The sequence below is a fragment of the Mobula hypostoma genome, chromosome 29, assembly GCF_963921235.1.
Source record: "Mobula hypostoma chromosome 29, sMobHyp1.1, whole genome shotgun sequence".
NCBI lineage: Eukaryota > Metazoa > Chordata > Chondrichthyes > Myliobatiformes > Myliobatidae > Mobula > Mobula hypostoma.
This window is the reverse complement of record NC_086125.1, coordinates 18955817-18975253: the sequence shown is the minus strand read 5'-3', so window position 1 is coordinate 18975253 and position 19437 is coordinate 18955817. Positions and strand designations below refer to the sequence as shown.

At 43.3% G+C, this 19437-nt stretch overlaps 1 long non-coding RNA gene across 3 annotated transcripts in view; it reads left to right on the top strand.

The window, feature by feature from the left end:
* The first annotated feature begins 330 nt into the window (after positions 1-330).
* LOC134339344 (uncharacterized) overlaps positions 331-19437 on the top strand; it is a 69588-nt gene continuing 50481 nt past the window's right edge. For all 3 annotated transcript variants that reach the window (XR_010016378.1, XR_010016380.1, XR_010016379.1), the window contains exons 1-2: positions 331-2175; positions 11709-11982. This is a non-coding gene — a long non-coding RNA (uncharacterized LOC134339344). The remainder of the gene's footprint in view (positions 2176-11708; positions 11983-19437) is intronic.

Sequence of the window (19437 nt, the reverse complement as noted above, 5' to 3'; positions counted from 1 at the left end):
ATGATAGCTATGCATTAACTTAAAATATGCGAAACCTGCCCATGTTTTGGTGAACTGTGTGTGTACAAAGCTTGGAGTAAAAATTTTCTATTTTAGTTAAAATAAATAGGGAGAGGAAAATGTACCACTGGAATCTTCTGGAAATGAGTTTGGCTTTCCTTCAAGCGGTTAGGTGCCAGGAGTGAAACAGAACACATGCAAGCTTGCACCTTGCACCTTGCACAGAAACAAATTGTAAGAAGGTGCACCAGTCCCCACCTTGAGTCACCATGAAACGATGAAACACACCAGTTGTCCTGTTTTCATTGAACCAAGGTTTGTGTGCAATGCCTTGAAAACACTTTATTACTGTTGCTGGGAGTACATTTCTGCAGATTTCCCAAATCCGTCACTGACCATTTGACACAGGGAGTGTGTTCCCTAAAGATGAGTTTTTAGTGACCTAGTGTCACCAAGCTTCTGGGTGAGGTATGCAACTAAAGTTGCACTTGCTTTAATTTGAATGTATAATGTGTCACCAGGGCTGAGTAGACTTGGCTGAGGCAAAATACAGTGCAGTGTAGGGAAGTGCATTATCATGCACTTAGATAGAAGGAATAAAGGCATAGACTATTTTCAAAATGGGGAGGAAATTCAGAAATCAGAGTTGCAAAGGGAATTGTGCTGGATTCAATAAAATCAATGATAGCGAAGACAAATGCAACGTTAGCCATTCCGTTTGAGAGGACTGGTCCATAAAAGCAAGGATGTAATGCTGAGGATTTATAGGGGACTGGCCCGACTGCGCTTGGAGCATTGAGAGCAGTTTTGTAGCCCTTACTGAAGAAAGGACGTGCTGCCATTGGAGAGGGTTCAGAGGAGGTTCACGGGAATGATCCCAGGAATGAAAGGGTTAACGTGAGTATTTGATGGCTCTGAGTCTGCATTTGCTGGACTTTAGAGGAATGAGGGGGGTCTCAGTGAAGCTTATTGAATGGTGATAGGCCTAGATAGAGTGGATATGAAGAGAATGTTTCCTATAGTAGGAGACCAGAGGGCACAGCCTCAGAATACAGGGACATCCCTTCAGAACAGACATGAGGAGGGATTTCTTTAGCCGGAGGGTGGTGATTTGGTGGAATTCATTGCACAGATGGCTGTGGAGGCCAAGTCTTTAGGTATATTTAAAGTGGAGGTTGTTAGCTTCCTGATTCGTCAGTGTCAAAGGTTACAGGGAAAAGGCAGGAGAATGGGGTTGAGAGGAATAATAAATCAGCCATGATGGACTGGCAGAGTAGACTCGATGGGCCAAATGGCCAAATTCTGCTCCTATGTCTTATGCTCTTATCATCTTAAAGCCAAGGTTTAGTGGCTTGGGTTAACAAATGTCACTGGGTTTCAGGGTGAGCTATGAAATGAAATTCATGCTCCCTTTAATTTGAACTTGTGTGTTTCTGAGTCCCATTAAGTACTGGCTCGGCGGCAGATCCTCTTTGCGATCTGAATTCAGGGGTAACGTAGCCACAAAACTGTGTAAAAATATTCCGGGACTTTTCAGATTCCAGAAATACCTTCTGTGGCTCTGACTGGTCGAGCCGCCCTTTCAATCCCTCTTCAGTTTTGTAGCTCCAACTGGCAGATCTTGTGGTAAATTCAGCATGTTTCTGGGAATGGAGAGGTGCCAAAGCTGAGCAGGAAGCAAAGCCATAAAAGGAGAGGCCGGAGCTGGAGTGCTGAAGGGCGGGTTTCCTTCGTTCTTGCCTTGGCTTATCTCTCGCTGACAGGCAGGGAGTGGAGCTCCACACCTTAATTTCAACGGCATGCTTCCCTCTAAACCATTGCTCCCTTCCCCCGCACAGCCTCCCAGGCTTGTTCCTGCTTGTACGTATGTGGCTTTTCAATGTTGCAATAACTTCGCTGTGCTCAGTTTTCTTTTCCTCTTTAACCCTTCGCAGAGTTCATAGGCTGTTCGTTCGGCCTCTCGAGCTGAAAGCCTTCACGTAGGCCTTTAACTCCGTGCTCACAGAGCGTGAAACACGACATCGCTGTAGCGTAGTGGCTAGTGCGTCACCTTGCGGCACCAGTGGTTCGGGTTCAAATCCCACCCCTGCCTGTAAGGAGTTTGTACATTCTGTCCGTGACCGTGTGGGTTTCCTCCGGGTGCTCTGGCTCCCTCCACTGTCCACGGGTGTTAAGGTGAGTAGGTTAATTGGTCATATGGGTGTGATTGGACTGCACGGGCTCATTGAGGTGAAAGTGCCTGTGACTGTGCTGTATTTCTAAATAAATAAATAAGCCCACACCACAGGCTGTTCAGCCTGCAATGTTGTGCTGGCATTTTACCTTATCTAGCTCTTCCCTCCCACATAACCCTCCATTTTTCTATCATCCATGTGCCTAGTCTCTTAAATGTTCCAAATATATCTGCCTCTACAACCAGCCTCCAGCATTTTGTGTGTGTTGTTCCAGTATCTGTGGAATCTCTTGTGTCTGAAGTAACCCTGTCGTATTTGTCTTCACCTCTTCCCCTGGGCCTCGCTTTCCAGGTACAATAGACAATAGGTGCAGGAGTAGGCCATTTGGCCCTTCGAGCCAGCACCGCCATTCACTGTGATCATGGCTGATCATCCACAATCAGTATCCAGTTCCTGCCTTCTCCCCATAACCTTTGATTCCGCTATCTTTAAGAGCTCTATCCATCTCTTTCTTGAAAGCATCCAGAGACTTGGCCTCCACAGCCTTCTGGGGCGGAGCATTCCATATATCCACCACTCTCTGGGTGAAAAAGTTTTTCCTCAACTCCATTCTAAATGGCCTACCCCTTATTCTTAAACTGTGGCCTCTGGTTCTGAGACTCACCCATCAGCGGGAACATGCTTCCTGCCTCCAGTGTGTCCAATCCCTTAATAATCTTATATGTTTCAATAAGATCCCCTCTCAGCCTGCTAAATTCCAGAGTATACAAGCCCAGTCACTCCAACTTTTTGACATATGACAGTCCCGCCATCCCGGGAATTAACCTTGTGAACCTGCGCTGCACTCCCTCAATAGCAAGAATGTTCTTCCTCAAATTTGGAGGCCAAAACTGCACACAGTACTCCAGGTGTGGTCTCACCAGGGCCCTGTACAGCTGCAGAAGGACCTCTTTGCTCTTATATTCAATTCCCCTTGTTATGAAGACCAGCATGCCATTAGCTTTCTTCACAGCCTGCTGTACTTGCATGCTTGCTTTCTGTGACTGATGTACAAGAACAGCTAGATCTTGTTGTGCTTCCCCTTTTCCTAACTTGACTCCATTTAGATAATAATCTGCCTTCCCGTTCTTACCACCAAAGTGGATAACTTCACATTTATCCACATTAAACTGCATCTGCCATGCGTCTGCCCACTCACCCAGCCTGTCCAAGTCACCCTGCATTCTCATAACATCCTCCTCACATTTCACACTGCCACCCAGCTTTGTGTCATCGGCAAATTTGCTAACGTTACTTTTAATTCCCTCATCTAAATCATTAATATATATTGTAAACAGCTGCAGTCCCAGCACTGAACCCTGCGGTACCCCACTGGTCACTGCCTGCCATTCTGAAAGGGACCCATTAATCGCTACTCTTTGTTTTCTGTCAGCCAGCCAATTTTCAAACCATGTCAATCCAATTCAATCCAAGAGTACCTATCACTCTTTGTGTGAAAAAAAACTTTGCTGCCAAATCTCCTTTAAACTTTCTGCCTCTCACCTCAAGGCTAAATCCTCCAGTGTATTCAAAATGCAGAGATTGCAGTGTTCAGAAAAGATTCACGAGAATGATTCCAGGAATGAGAGGGTTACCGTATGAGGAACATCCGGCAACTCTTTGATTGTATTCCCTGGAGTTGAGGAGAATGAGGGGGGATCTCATAGAAACATTTTGAATGTTAAAAGGCCTGACAGATTAGATATGGCAAAGTTATTTCCCATGGTAGGGGATTCTAGGACAAGAGGGCAAGACTTCAGGATTGAAGGATGTCCTTTTAGAACTGAAATGCGGAGAAATTACTTTAGTCAGAGGGTGGTAAAATTGTGGAATTTGTTGCCACGAGTGGCTGTGGAGGCCACGTCATTGGGTGTATTTAAGGCAGAGATAGATAGGTTCTTGATTAGCCAGGACATCAAAGGGTATAGGGAGAAAGCAGAGGAGTGGGGATGACTGGATGAAGTGGATCAGCCCATGATTGAATGGTGGAGCAGACTCGATGGGCCAAATGGCTTACTTATGCTCCTAAATCTTATGGTCTTATGTTCTTATGGTCTGTCTAAAAGCCTCTAGAACATCCTGTTGTGTCCGCTCTGCCTCTGTGAGAGCTGCAGGGTCTTTTACAGATGGGGCATGGGACAAAGGGTGGATAGCTTGTGGGATGATACAATATGTCAGTTGCATGCACCACACTTTTGATCCGCGGATTCAACATTCTCAGTCTAACCCTGAATTCTTCTCCGATCTGAGCAGTCAGGGGCCAGGCATTCTCAGGAGTCAGTGAGGATGTTGCAATTTTTCAAGGATTTCCGGTGTCCATGGTTAATTGATTTTAATTTCCGGTTCGAGCATTTGCCTGGAGCTCTCTCTGTTCCTCTGATGGTTCATGCAGGGACCTGTCCTGAAAAGAGTTTGAAATGCAGTGAGGAGTCCCTGAAGCAATAAAGTCTTGTATATATGTCGCATTGTTAGCATAGTTTCACAAGGCAACAGTGAGCACGGCTGATCGGAAGGAGTAAAATTTCATAGTGTCTGCCACTATTTTTGGGTGTACAAAACCTCTTTATTATATTTATTTCAAAAATAAACTTTAGTCATGAAAAATATACACCCAGAATACAAAAAGCAGTTTGTAAAACATACGAGGGGTGATTGATAAGTTTGTGGCCTAAGATAGAAGGAGTCAATTTTTGAAAGCCTAGCACATTTATTTTTCCTACATTTACACACTTAGTCCAGTGGTCATGGAGCATACGGATCCCTTCTTTATAGAAGTTGGCATCTTGGACCTCCAGAAAGTGGTCCACAGCAGGGGTGATTGATAAGTTTGTGGCCTACAGTAGAAGGAGGTGAGTTATTAGCTTCAAACTTCCTGCATTTTCACTCAGAGTTGAACTGCATGTGCATGTAATGAGAACTGTATAACTCATCTCCTTCTACCTTAGGCCACGAACTTATCAATCACCCCTGCTGTGGACCACTTCTACAAAGAAGAGATCCCTATGCTCCATGAACGCTGGACTAAGTGTGTACATGTAGGAGGGGACTATGTTGAAAAATAAGTGTGCTAGGTTTTCTAAAATTGACTCCTTCTACCCTAGGCTATGAACTTATCAATCACCCCTCATAGAACAGGCCCTCTGACTCACTTTGTTGGAACTAATTAAATTAGTAATCAAAGGCCCAACTAAACAATCAACCTGCGTCGCTGGGTATGTTTTTGCCCATGCTGTCCACAGACTTGTACATTGCATACTGTCAGACTCGTCCCATCTTGTATCTCCAGGTGAACTGGAAGACAGGCCGGATAATCTCCCAGTTGGAGGAGCTGGGGGGATGGGCTACATGTGCACCAATGCAGCAGCCCTGCACCTGATGACCAGGCCCTACCCAGCATCTCTCCTACAAATTTTGCCTCACCTTGCCTGTCCGCTCCAGCCAGTTCTTGTCACACGACCCGCCCCCTCTGAATCAGATCCCCAGCAATTTCAGGTAGTCGGAACGGAAGGCGAATGGGGATGGCAGGCAGTTCGGGAAGAGAATGGCCTCACTCTTCCTGTGATTGGCTCGGTCTCCTGGTGCAAACTCATACTGGCTGACCAATTTGCAGACTGACTGTGGACCAGAGTATAAAATGGTGACGCTGTCGGCAGAACACTTTATAGTCGATGCAGTCCTTTCAAAGTGTGACTATGAGGAGTTAATAGAGGGTTGCATTGTCTGAAACCGTGCATTTGAGTCAGCACTCTAAAATGAAAGTATTGCTGCTGAATGTATGAAGATGTGAATGACAATATTCAAAGGAGAGGTTGTTTAGTCTCTATCTATGTCACAGTGAACACCATCTAAAAGATCAGCAGCTTAGTGCGTGATTTACTGTATGCAAATTAGCTGCTATATCTGCATGCAAAGCAAACGTCCTGTACTTCAAGAGTAAGCTGTCCAGAAAGAGCTTTGCGAAGGTGCGTGGATGTGAAGGATTGTCAATTCCTCATCCCTCTCCACCTCCACTGAACAAAAAAGAAATTCTTGCGTTACCATCAAAGTCCAGAGTCGCTGCTTTATCAGAATTCCGGTTCACTGTTAGTTTACAATTTCTTAAGGGTGGAACTCATTTGGGCAACCTGGTTTGCTAATTGAACAGTTTCTTGGAATGGAGTTAGGATATTTTTAATAAAATTACAAACAAGAGATAATCTGCAGATGCTGTAAATCCAAGGAACCCACACAAAAGGACGGAGGAACTCAGCATCTATGGAGAAGAGTACAGTTGATGTTGCTGGCCAAGGCCCTTCAGCAGAACTCAAATCTGTACCTTTATAAGATCCACAAACCTGCGTGTCCAGGTAGACCCATTGTTTCCTGCTTGTTCCTACCCCACTGAACTCTTCAGTAAAATTAGTGGTGTCAGGGACAGTGAAGAAGGTATCTAAGATACAGCAAGATCTTGATTACCTGGGGATGTAGTTCAAGGAATGACACAAAAGGGAAATGTTACGATAGTCATGAGGGATTTCAATATGCAGGTAGATTGAGAAAATCAGGTTGGTGCTGGATCCAAAGAGAGAGAATGTTTAGAAAGCCTAAGAGATGGCTTTTTAGAGCACCTTGTGGTTGCGCCCACTAGAGGAAAGGCTATTCTTGATTAGGTGTTGTGTAATGAACTGGATTTGATTAGGGAGCTTAAGCTAAAGGAAACCTTAGGAGCCAGTGATCATAATATGACAGAAGTCACCTTGCAATTTGAGCAGGACAAGGCAAAGTCAGATGTATCAGTACTACAAGGGAATTATAGAGGCATGAGAGAAGGGCAAGCCAAAGTCGATTGGAAGAGTAAACTATGTGATGATGACACAACAGCTAAGAGTGTAGTTTCTAGGAGAAGCTCAGAAGGTGCATGATGGATACATCCCAAAGAAGAAGTATTCTAAAGGCAGGATGACATAAATGTGGCTGACAAGGAAGTCAAAAACAATGTAAAACAGGGTAGGAGATACCAACAGAATCAACAAACTCATTCGTAAGGCCAGTGATGTTGTGGGAATGGAACTGGACTCTCTGACGATGGTGTCTGAAAAGAGGATGCTGTCCAAGTTGCATGCCATCTTGGACAATGTATCCCATCCACTACATAATGTACTGGGTGGGCACAGGAGTACATTCAGCCAGAGACTCATTCCACCGAGATGCAGCACAGAGTGTCATAGGAAGTCATTCCTGCCTGTGGCCATCAAACTTTACAACTCCTCCCTTGGAGGGTCAGACACTCTGAGCCAATAGGCTGGTCCTGGACTTATTTCCTGGCATAATTTACATATTACTATTTAATTATTTATGGTTTTATTACTATTTAATTATTTAGGGTGCAACTGTAACGAAAACCAATTTCCCCCGGGATCAATAAAGTATGACTATGACTATGACTACAAGCAAAAGAGAGGACATATAATAGAGCAAAAATATTGGGAAGTTAGAGGATTGGGAAGCTTTAAAAACCACAAGGCATAAAAAAAATAAGGAGGGAAAAGATTAAATATGAAGATAAGCTTGCTAATAATATCAAAGAGGATACCAGAAGTTTTTTTTGGATATATAAAGAGTAAATGAGAAATGAGAATAGATATCAGACCACTGGAAAATGATGATGGAGAGATAGTAATGGGTGAAGAAGGAAATGGCAGACAAATTAAATAAGTATTTTGCATCTGTCTTTGGTGTGGAAGACACTAGCAGTATGCCAGAAGTTCAAGTGTGTCAGGTGGCAGAAGTGTGTGCAATGATACTATTTCTTGAGAGAGGGTGCTTGGGAAGCTGAGAAGTCTGACGTGACCAGGACCAGATGGACTACACCCTAGGGTTGTGAAAGAGGTGATTGGGAAGATTGTGGAGGCATTAGTAATGATCTTCCAAGAATTGATGGATTTGTGGCCAAGTTTGCGGATGTTACAAAGATAGGTGGAGGGACAGGTAGTGTTGAGGAAGCAGAGAGGCTGCAGAAGGACTTAGACAGATTAGGAGAATGGGCAAAGAAGTGGCAGATGGAATACAGTGTTAGAAAGTGTATGGTCAGGCACTTTGGTAGAAGGAAAAAAGATCAGACTATTTTCTAAAAGGGCAGAAAATTTAAAAATTTTAGGTGCAAAAGGGACTTGGGAGTCCTTGTGCAGGATTCCCTAAAGGTTAACTTGCAGATTGAGTCGGTGGTGAGGAAGATGAATACCATGTTAGCATTCATTCGAAGAGGACTAAAAATATAAAAGCAAAGATGTAATGCTGAGGCTTTATAAGTATTGGTGAGTCCTCAGTTGGAGTATTTTGAGAATTTTTGCACTCCTTTTCAGGTGTGCTGACATTGAAAAGGGTTTGGAGAAGGTTCATGATAATGATTCCAAGAATTAAAAGGTTATCATATGGGGAGTCTGGGTCTGTACTTGCTGGAATTTAGAAGAATGGGAGGGAATCTCGTTGACATCATGCCATCCTGGAGGCACCAAGTCCGCCTGCAGCCGTACTCCTTAACACATACTCTTGCAGCTTGGATGATGCCTGTCTGAGGCTTTCCCACATGGATATCTCACTGTGCTTGAAAACCAGTAACTTTCAGACAGACCAAAGAGGGTTATTCACTGAGTTGATGATCTCAGGCATGCATTTATTGGTGTTCACCAGTACAAGGCCGTCTATGGGCCAGTATTGTGTGAATGCCAGTGGGATACTTGACTGTAAACTACAATTTAGTATCTATGCAATCTATTCCTCATTTGTTTTCCATCCTCTATGCTTTCTCTCAGATCGTAGCCACTCCTTAGCCAAAGATGTTGATGCAAGGTCAGATAATTTACTGATGTTTTTGTTCTTGGAAAGTCAGTCACCTTACCAACGCAGCACTTTTTGCCCATCCCTTATTGACCCAAGGGGACTAAAGGAACATCTGCATTTTGTTGCAATGCAGGAAATCCAACAACCAGTTTATTCGCAGGAAACACCCATATTGCAAGAGTTTCTGCAGATGCTGGAAATCAAAAACAACATACATAAAATGCTAAGGGAACTCAGCAGGTCAGGCAGCATCTATGGAGAGAAATAAAAAGTCGATGTTCCGGGCTGAAACCGTTCTTCAAGATTGGAAAGGAAGGAGGAAAGGAGGGGAAGGAGGGGAAGGGTGCAAGTTGGCAGGTGATAGGTGAGACCAGGTGAGGGTGAGTGGGGGGATGGTTGAAGTGGGAAGCTGGGAGGTGATAGATGAAAGCGGTGAAGGGTTGAAGAAGAAGGAGGCTGGTAGGAGAGGAGAGTGAACGATGGAGGAAAGAGGAGGAAAACCAGAGGGAGGCATTGATAAGAGGATGGGTAAGAGTAGAGCAAGAATGGAGACTGGAAAGGGAGAGAAGGTAGAGGGAGGAGGAATGACCTGAAGCTGGAGAAACTGATGTTCATGCTGTCAGGTTGGATGCTACCCTGATGGGATATGAGAATAGGAGCATTTGTATCGAACTGAGAAAGTAGAGTGGATATTGGTATGAGATTTCGTCTCAACAATAAAAATACTCTTTAAGCTAGGTTTTGTGCTCAGGTCTTGGCATGGAAGGTTAAGTTATGAGTATCCATTTACTTTAAGGCATGAACCTTGTCTACTGGGCTGTCATTGGTTGAAATTCACCATAAAGGTTCCAATAGCGAATGGCCTTTTGCCAGCAATGGGGCTGATCATCAAGGACCCATCGTCCAGGCCATGCTCTCTTCTCGCTGCTACCATCAGGAAGGAGGTACAGGAGCATTATGACCCAGACCACTAGGCTGAAGAATAGTTATTACCCTACAACAATCAGGCTCCTGAACTAATGTGGATAACTTTACTCACCTCAACTCTGAACTGATCATTGAACACAACCTTTCAACTCACTTTCAATGATTCTACAACTCATGTTCTTGATTGTATTTATTTATTGACTTACCTGTTATTTATTATTATTTATAATACTTATTCCCTTTACATTTGCACCATCTGTCAGTCTTTTTTGTGTGTAGTTTTTCATTGATCCAATTTTGCTTCTTTGTTCCACTGCGGATGCCTGTTAGAAAAGAAATCTCAGGGTAATATTTGGAGACAGAGACATACTTTGCTAATACATTTAACTTTGAACAAATAATAAAAAATTAACTTTGAACAGTAGATAGGGCCTCCTGTCTCACTGCTGGAATGTGAGGTGGGTTAAGAGGAGGTGTTTGCGTGGGTGAGCGGGAGGAGGTGGCGAATGGGCTGATTTCCTCTAAGAATATGAGAGCTTCTCAGTTACACTAGTCTGGTGAACACACAGAGGAAGTAGGAGGTCCTGTCCACGACCCGTACTGCCAATACACTTGAAGACAGTAAAGAGAATGTAAGAGTGGGTGAGGTCATGGCAACATGCCCAGAGCATTTCTGGGAAAGTATTGGCAGCCTTCCCAGCACCAAGACCAACTCTGATTAGCAAAGCTGTTTGTCTTGGATTACTAATGATGTCTATACAACACGAATCCCTTTTTACACCTGATGTCTCTTTATATATATATATATCTCATGAGCCCAGTTCTTTAGATGTAAATTCAGAATATTCAATATATGTGACATACATTTACATATATGCCGTAAAATATTATAATACCATCCAGAGGCCTTGGTCTCATTGATTAGAAGGCAGAAGCCCACATCTCACCATAGCAACTGAGGAACTTAAGTTAATCTGGAATGATAGAGCTAAGCATCTGTAAAAGTGACTCTGAAAGTATCAGGTTGTTTAAAGACGCTCTAATTCACTAACTCCGTCTGCCATTCTTACCTGGTCTGGACTGCATGTGACTCATAACTCAGCAGCTCTGGGTTAATCCTTAATTATCTCCTGAGATATGCTGGCAATCGGGGTAAGCAATAATAACAAAATTCTCATCTCAGTTTTGAACATTTAACAAATCAGAATGCAACCTCATTCCATTATGTTACCTATCCCAGAGGAAACAAGTCCAGAATACAAGGACAGACCCTTTAGAGCAGAATTAAGGAGGAAAAATGTGTGTGTGATATTTACTTTTGTATATCCTAGTGAAAACATTGTATATGATATTTATATTATATTGTTTGACAAATTATGAGGGGTGTAGATAGGGTTAATGCAAGCAAGGCTTTTTCTACTGAGGTTGGGTGAAACTAGAACTAGAGGTCATAGGGTAAGAGTGAAAGGTGAAATAAGGGGAACATGAGGTGGGGGGGGCTTCTTCACCCAGGAGGGTGGTGAGACTGTGGAACGAGCTACCAGAAGAAGTGGTGGATGAAGGGTTGATTTCAACATTTAAGAGAAATTTGGATAAGTACGTGGATGGGAGCTTTATGGAGGGCTATGGTTCAGATGTGGGTCAATGGGTCTAGGCATGGATGAGATGTGTCAAAGGACCTGTTTCTGTGTTGTAGTGCTCTGTGACTATGACAGACCTTGCAAACTAGGGATTTTCATTTCCTCCCAGAGGGTCACTGACACATCCTACTACATCCAACAAAAGTAACATGGAAAAGTATTTCCTCTCAGAGGACCTGAGCCTATGAAAAAAGTCTGGTGGAAGCAGAGCCTTTGAATATTACTAAAGAGAGCGGAAGATAGATTCTTGATAAGCAACAGCGTGAAGCATAACCTCAAGTCAGCAGGAATGCAGAGAATGAATCTGCCATGATCTTATTGAATGGCAGAGCAGGAGTAGAAGGGCTGAGTGGCCTACTGTGCTCCAAATTTGAAATACACAGGTAACATATTCCTTTATTTAACATATCCAGTACCTGATGATATCTTTTTACACCCTGATTTTACCACCATAGTGATATATATGAAATAATGTTATTATCGTATATGTTGCCTATTTTGAAATGCATATTTATTTATTTATTGACATACAGCGCAGAAAAGGCCCTTCCGGCCCTGTGTGCCGCACCACCCAGCAGCCCGCCAATTTAATCCGAGCCTAATCACGGGACAACTTACAATGACCAATTAACCCACCAACTGGTACGTCTTTGGACTGTGGGAGCACCCGGAGGAAACCCACACGGTCACAGAAAGAACATACAAACTCCTTACAGGCAGTGGCAGGAATTGAACCCCGGTCGCTGGTACCGTAAAGCGTTGTGCTAACCACTGTGCTACCTTGCACATTGTATTTAGTATGTTCCCTGCTTAATTATACATTGCCACATAATTATCCAGAGGAAGATGATTTTTATAAAGTAATTTTCTGTAGACTGATGGGCTGAGAGAAAAAACTCTTGACAACTTAATGTTTAGATTCATTCTCAGTTACTTAAATAACTGCTCATACGAAGAGATAAACAGTCTAATTCAGCCTGTTAACTTAACAGAAAGGAATTTGATCCAGTCATCAAAGACATTTTCCCTTGCAAAGGAAACCAAAACAGTAGACTGTAAATATGAGAAAGCCACTAATTACTAAAATAGGCAAGCTGACGGTCGTGCCTGAATCAAACAGTATGAGGAGAACATGTGGAGGTGGCTTGCTACTATAAGGAGTGGTCCGATCTAGATCTATTTAAGTGGAAAGCAGAGATTACTCATGGATGGCATAGTGTCACAGCTGGAGGAGCTGCTGTCTGGATCAGAATTAGGTTTATTATCAATGTCATACGTCATAAAATTTCTCTTCACCTGCCTATCACCTCTCTCCAGTGCCTCTCCTCCTTCCCTTTCTCCTAAACTTAACCCTCCTATCAGATCTTTCTTCTTCACCCTTTATCCTTTCCACCCTTCATCTCCCAGCTTCTCACTGCATCCATCCCTCCTCCACCCACCTGCCTTCCCCCTCACCTGGCCTCACGTATCCCTCACCTTCTTAACCTGGCTTCCTTTCCAGTCCTCTCCACAGATGCTACTGACCCGCCGAGTTCCTCCAGCATCTCGTATGTGTTATGTCGTGAAGCTTAGTGTTCTGCGGCAGCCCTCAAGTGCAAGATATAAAAAATATTATGTTACAATAAAAATATAAATAAATAAATAGTGACAAAGAGCAATGGCTAGGTCGTGTACGTGCACCGTTCAGAGTTCTGATGGGGAGGGAGCTGTTCCTAACATGTTGAGTGCACGTCTTCTGGCTCCAGTAACTCTTCCCTGATGGTAGTAATGAGAGGAGGGCATGTCCTGGATTTTGGGAATCTATTGCTCAGTCCACCTACCCAGCTGATCAAGATCCCGCCGTCATTCCCGGCACTCCTTCTCACTGCCCATGTCACCACCTATTTCAGTGCCATCTGCAAGCTTACTGATTATTTTGCCAACCACTGTCAGAGTGAATGAGTACCCCCGTGAAGGGTTGCACCACTTGTTGCCGCAAAAGAAAGTGAAGCCTTTCTGGTCCTTTGGTGACTGTGAGTAGTTGGTGGAACTGGATACTCTTGGTGGAGACTGAAGGAAGTCAGGGGAAGGCCAGAACACTGAGCACGACAATGACGTTATGATTCTGCAAACAACAGGAAGTCTGATATTAATCCTGAACCCTGGTTGGAAGGTCTGGCTGGCAGGTGTTAGTGATAAGAAGCTGGAACTGACAGTGTGAATGAACTATTTACATGCTCAAAAAGTACCAGGCAATAAGAGAACCAGGGTGAATAACTTCACTTGGCTCAACACAGAACTGACTCCACAATACTACTCAACTTCTCAATATTATTTATTTGTACAGTTCTTCTCTTTTGCACATTGGATGTTTTCCATTTTTGTGGGTAGTTTTTCATTAATTTGATTGTGTTTCCTTGTATCTACTGTGAATACCTACAAGAAAATGAATCTCAGGGTATTACGTGGTGACATATACATACTTTGATAATAAATTTACTTTGAACTTTGAGGTGTTAGTGATAAGAAGCTGGGGTTTGACAGTGCAGATGAAGTGTTCAGAAAGTACCAGGCAATCAGAGAATTTTTATGACCTACTGGATTAATGCTAATATATGTGTGTGGGAAGAGGGAGTGGTCCCACTTTAGATCAGCGGAAAGTGATACTTACTCTCAAACATGCCAACCTGCATGTACTTAACTACAGAACTCAACACCCCACAGCTCAGTGCAAAGCACTGTTTCCTTGCCTCCTGGTTTGTATTGTGGAACTGTGTCTGCTGATCCATATAACCATATAACCATATAACAATTACAGCACAGAAACAGGCCATCTTGGCCCTTCTAGTCCGTGCTGAACTCTTACTCTCACCTAGTCCCACCGACCTGCACTCAGCCCATAACCCTCCATTCCCTTCCTGTCCATATAGCTGTCCAATTTAACTTTAAACGACAACATCGAACCTGCCTCGACCACTTCTGCTGGAAGCTCGTTCCACACAGCTACCATTCTCTGGCTTGTGTTCTTAATCCATTTTGATTCTAATATTCTTTACATTTACCTATAGCCTTGTTCCTCTCTGTTGCTAATAACATCATGCAAACATCCAATGTATCTGAGTTCCTAGGATTCAGAATTCCCCACAATTGTTGGCCATGGTTTCAGTTGCCAAGAATCCTTGGAACTTTCCCAGATTCCATCCCTTGCCCTTTGAAGACGATCACTTTCACTGAGTTATCCTTCTGTATGACTCGTGTCGATTTTGTTTCCAAAGGTGTTGCTAGTAGGAGAGCTGTCTCACAGAGCTAGCAACCCGTATTCAAATCTCACCTCAAGTGACAACCTCAGATACTGACCTCAAATACTCAAGGCAAGGTGTGGAAAGAAAGTGACGAGTCATGTTCCGCAAGGTTTGCTACTTTTCACGTTACATGCTAATGATCTGGCTGGCAGAATTGATGGCTTAGTAGCCAAATTAGAGAACGATACGAAGATAGGTGGAGAGTCAGGTGGTGTTAAGGAAGCAGGGAGTCTGAAGAAAAGACAGAGAGATTAGGAGAATGGGTGAAGATGTGGCACATGGAATGTAGTGTAGGGACATGTATGGTAATGCACATCAGTTGAAGGAATAAAGGCATAGATTATTTTCTGAACAGGAAGGGAATTCAAAAACTGGAAGTGCAAAGGGACTTGGACGTCCTGGTACAGAATTCCCTGAAGGTTAACTTGCAGATTGAGTCATTCATAAGGTAGGCAAATGTCACTTTAGCATTCATTTCAAGAGGATCAGAGTAGAAAAGCGAGGGTGTAATGCTGAGGCTTTATGAGGCCATATATGGAGTATTGTGAGTAGTTCTAGCCCCCTCATCTAAGAAAGAATGAACATAGAACATAGAAATTTACAGCACATTACAGGCCCTTCGGCCCACAATGTTGTGCCAACCATGTAACTTACTCTAGAGACTGCCTAGAATTTCCCTAGCACATAGCCCTCTATTTTTCTAAGCTCCACGTACTTATCTAAGAGTCTCTTAAAAGACCCTATTGGATCCACTTCCACCACTGTTGCCGGCATGTATTCTATGCACCCACCACTATCTGTGTGAAAAACTTACTCCTGACATCCCCTCGGTACCTATTTCCAAGCACCTTAAAACTATGCCCCCTCGTGTTAGCCATTTCAGCCCTGGGAAAAAGCCTCTGACTATCCACGCGATCAATGCCCGTCATCATCTTATACACCTCTGTCAGGTCACTTCTCATCCTCCATCGCTCCCAGGAGAAAAGGCCAAGCACACTCAACCTATTCTCATAAGGTACGCCCTCCAATCCAGACAACATCCTTGTAAATCTCCTCTGCACTCTCTCTATAGTCTCCACATCCTTCCTGTAGTGAGGTGACCAGAACAGAACACAGTACTCCAAGTGGGGTCTGACTAAGATCTTATATAGCTGTAACATTACCTCATGGCTCTTAAACTCAATTTTATGGTTGATGAATGCCAGCACACCATATGCCTTCTTAACAGCATTGTCCTATCGACATGCACCCCAAGAGCTCTCAGATTTTGCACACTGCCTAGAGTCTTACCATTTATATTATATTCTGTCTTCCAATTGGACCTACCAAAATGAACCACTTCACACCTATCTGGTTTCAAATCCATCTGCCACTTCTCAGCTCAGTTCTGCATTTTATCGATGTCCCGCTGTAACCTCTGACAATCCTCCATACTATCAACAACACCCCCAACTTTTGTGTCATCAGAAAACTTATTAACCCACCCTTCTACTTCTTCATCCAGGTCACTTATAAAAATCACAAAAAGGAGGGGTCCCAGAACAGATCTCTGTGGAACAAATATGCTGGCATTTGACGGGGTCCAGCCGCGTTTCACAAAAATGATCCCAGGAATAAAAGGGTTAATGTATGAGGAGCATCTGATGGCTCTGGGCTTTTCTTCACAGGAATTTAGAAGAGTGAGCGGGATCACAATGAAACTTGTTGAATATCGAAAGGCCTAGATAGAGTAGACGTGGAGTGGATGTTTCTTGCTGTGGGTGGGGGAGAGTGTAGAATGTCATGTGTGACGCCAAGCAGAGCTACCCGGATGGATGATGCTAATGAGAGAGATAACGGAAGACAATGGAGAAACATTCAAAATGCTAATAAGAGAGAAGAGAGAGATTAACGAGAAAGAAACACAATTCAGATATTGACAGACCGTTTGCTTTGAACCTGAACTGTTTGAAGTTTGATGGACAGGTGATACCCCAGCAGGGGGATAAAAAGAGCAGGTTTGCTAAGGCACGACACACACCACGAGACCCTGGAAAGAGCAGTGTGCCCCCACAAGTGGGTGGGAGTTTGGAGGACTGGTTCACGGGAATTGGTCAGAGGCTCACAGGGTGTAAAGGTACGATCGGTGGGAATCTGTGGTGTGTGTCCGCCCTTGCCTGGGTGCCAGGTTCACCGTGAAAGAATGATCGTATCTGGAACGGAGGGGTCACAGTTGGTGACCACAGTGGGATCAGAAGACATCAAAAGGTCTGACCGAAACCAACTGCATCTCTCACTCTCTCTCTCTCCAACGGTGCAACAACAGCGATTACTTCGAACTGCACTAAACTGAACTGAACTTTGCTTCACTTAAGACTGATCATTTTACCCCTAGACTGCGATAGAGCTTGGTTGATTCCTATTACCCTATTTCTGTGTATATGTGTGTATAATCATTGCTAACTTGTTACATTTATATCCTTGCGATTAGTGTACTGTATTACTTATTTCTTTAATAAAACTTTATTAGTTCCTAGTAATCACAGACTCCAACGAGCGTTCCATTTCTGCTGGTTTAGCAACCCAGTTACGGGGTATGTAACAAGAACTACAGGGCACAGCCTTGGAATTGAAGGCCATCTTTTTAAGAAAGAGATGACGAGTGTTTTCTTTAGCTAGAGGGTAGTAAGTATGTGGAGGACAAGACAGTACATATGCCTAAAGCAAAAGTTGGTAGGTTCTTGATTTGTAAGGGCGTCAAAGGTTACAGGAAGAAGGCAGAGGCTTGATATTGAGAAGGATAATAAATCAGCCAAGATTGAATAGGACAGCAGACGATGGGCTGAATGGCCTAATTCTGCTCCTGTGTCTTACGGTCTAATATCTGTGTGGAGATTGTGTGAACCCAGTGAGCTTCCTCTGGGTTCTCTAGTTTCTTCTCAAATTCTGTGGAGTTTGTAAATTGCCCCTTTGCTGGGGTTGCTCAGAAGGCGGGGAGAATGGGTTACAGAGACAATTACTGTGGAGGAGAACTGTGGTGTGAGCCAGCACAGGTCATGTGGGTCTTCCTCTCTGCTGTATGATTCAGTGACATATAAAAACATGCTGGTGTTACGATCCATGTAGTTCTGCATTTTATTGTTATAACTAATTGAAAGAAAGCACAATAAACCTTTTTAAAATGGCTTTGAATTTTCTCTAAAGGTTAAAGAACGAGTGATCAGGATTTTAATTTTCATTTCCAAGAAACTCCGAGAAAACCCCTAGATTGTTTAGCAACGCTGCACATGATTACGAATGTGAAGAGGAAGCCAGGCTAGCCGATGTGGACTTGTTTGGATAGGCATTAGTCCACATAGTTTACATGGGACTGTGAGGGGCATGCCCAGGAACATTTTTGCCTTTGAACTTGCTGAACAAATATTTCAATAGCCTAAGCATCGAATCTCAGAAAAAAACAGCACAGAGGAGAGAGTGCATGGGCTCTGTCAAAGAGCTGTTCGTTTCCTGCCATATCCTTGATTGTGTTTCTGTCTGTTAAGGACTTACCCAAATCCCTTTTGGACATGTTTCCTTTCACAGCTTTATCACACGTTGTTTTCCAAATGGAATAAGGCAGAGGGAGCCCTACAGTTCCTCAACCCTTTCCATGTTCAAAGAAGACCATGGCTGATACTCTACTCAACTTCCACTTTCCTTTCTGATCCCCATATCTCAGGATCAACCAGGAAGTGAGAAATCTGTCCATTGTAGCCTTCCAGTATGTTCCAGGATATATAAATCATAGCCATATTAAAAAGAAATTAACCAGTTTATGTCATCAATAATTCATACCAGCTGAATGGATAAACTCCCTAACTTCATGTCTAAAGATCCAAAAGCTCATTCTAAGACAATGTGCTTTTGCTCATTCTAAGAAGTGCAGATTACAGGTTGTCCCAGGATAATTGAACGCATTCTGGCTTCACAGATGTCCACCTGTCAATTTTTTACTTTAAGTTGGAAAATACACAAAAATCACTTGTCTGGTAACTACACCTCCACAATATTGTAATGAAAGGCACCAAAAGCACAATAATGAATAATTACTGAAAGTGGTGGGGGGGGGTGGAGGGAACTACTCCTGCTGTTTGTAGGAATGAACGTACGTTGGACATTTCAATATAATACTATAATAGAAGTCTGTTAATATGTAGGACTGTCCGCATGTTGAGCTTTCATTACCCAGGGACACTATGTGATCATTATTTTTTCTTAAAGAATAAATTAGGACTGTAACGATACATAAGGAGCTTATGCAGCTCATCAAGTCCATGATAGCTCACTGTTGTCACATTTCTCATTCATTTAAGACAAATGTAGGTCCCCTACAGACAGAAACAGGTGAATTGATTATGGGGAGCAAGGACATGGCAGACCAATTGAATAATTACTTTGGTTCTGTCTTCACTAAGGAGGACATAAATAATCTTCCGGAAATAGTAGGGGACAGAGGGTCCAGTGAGATGGAGGAACTGAGGGAAATACGTGTTAGTAGGGAAGTGGTGTTAGGTAAATTGAAGGGATTAAAGGCGGATA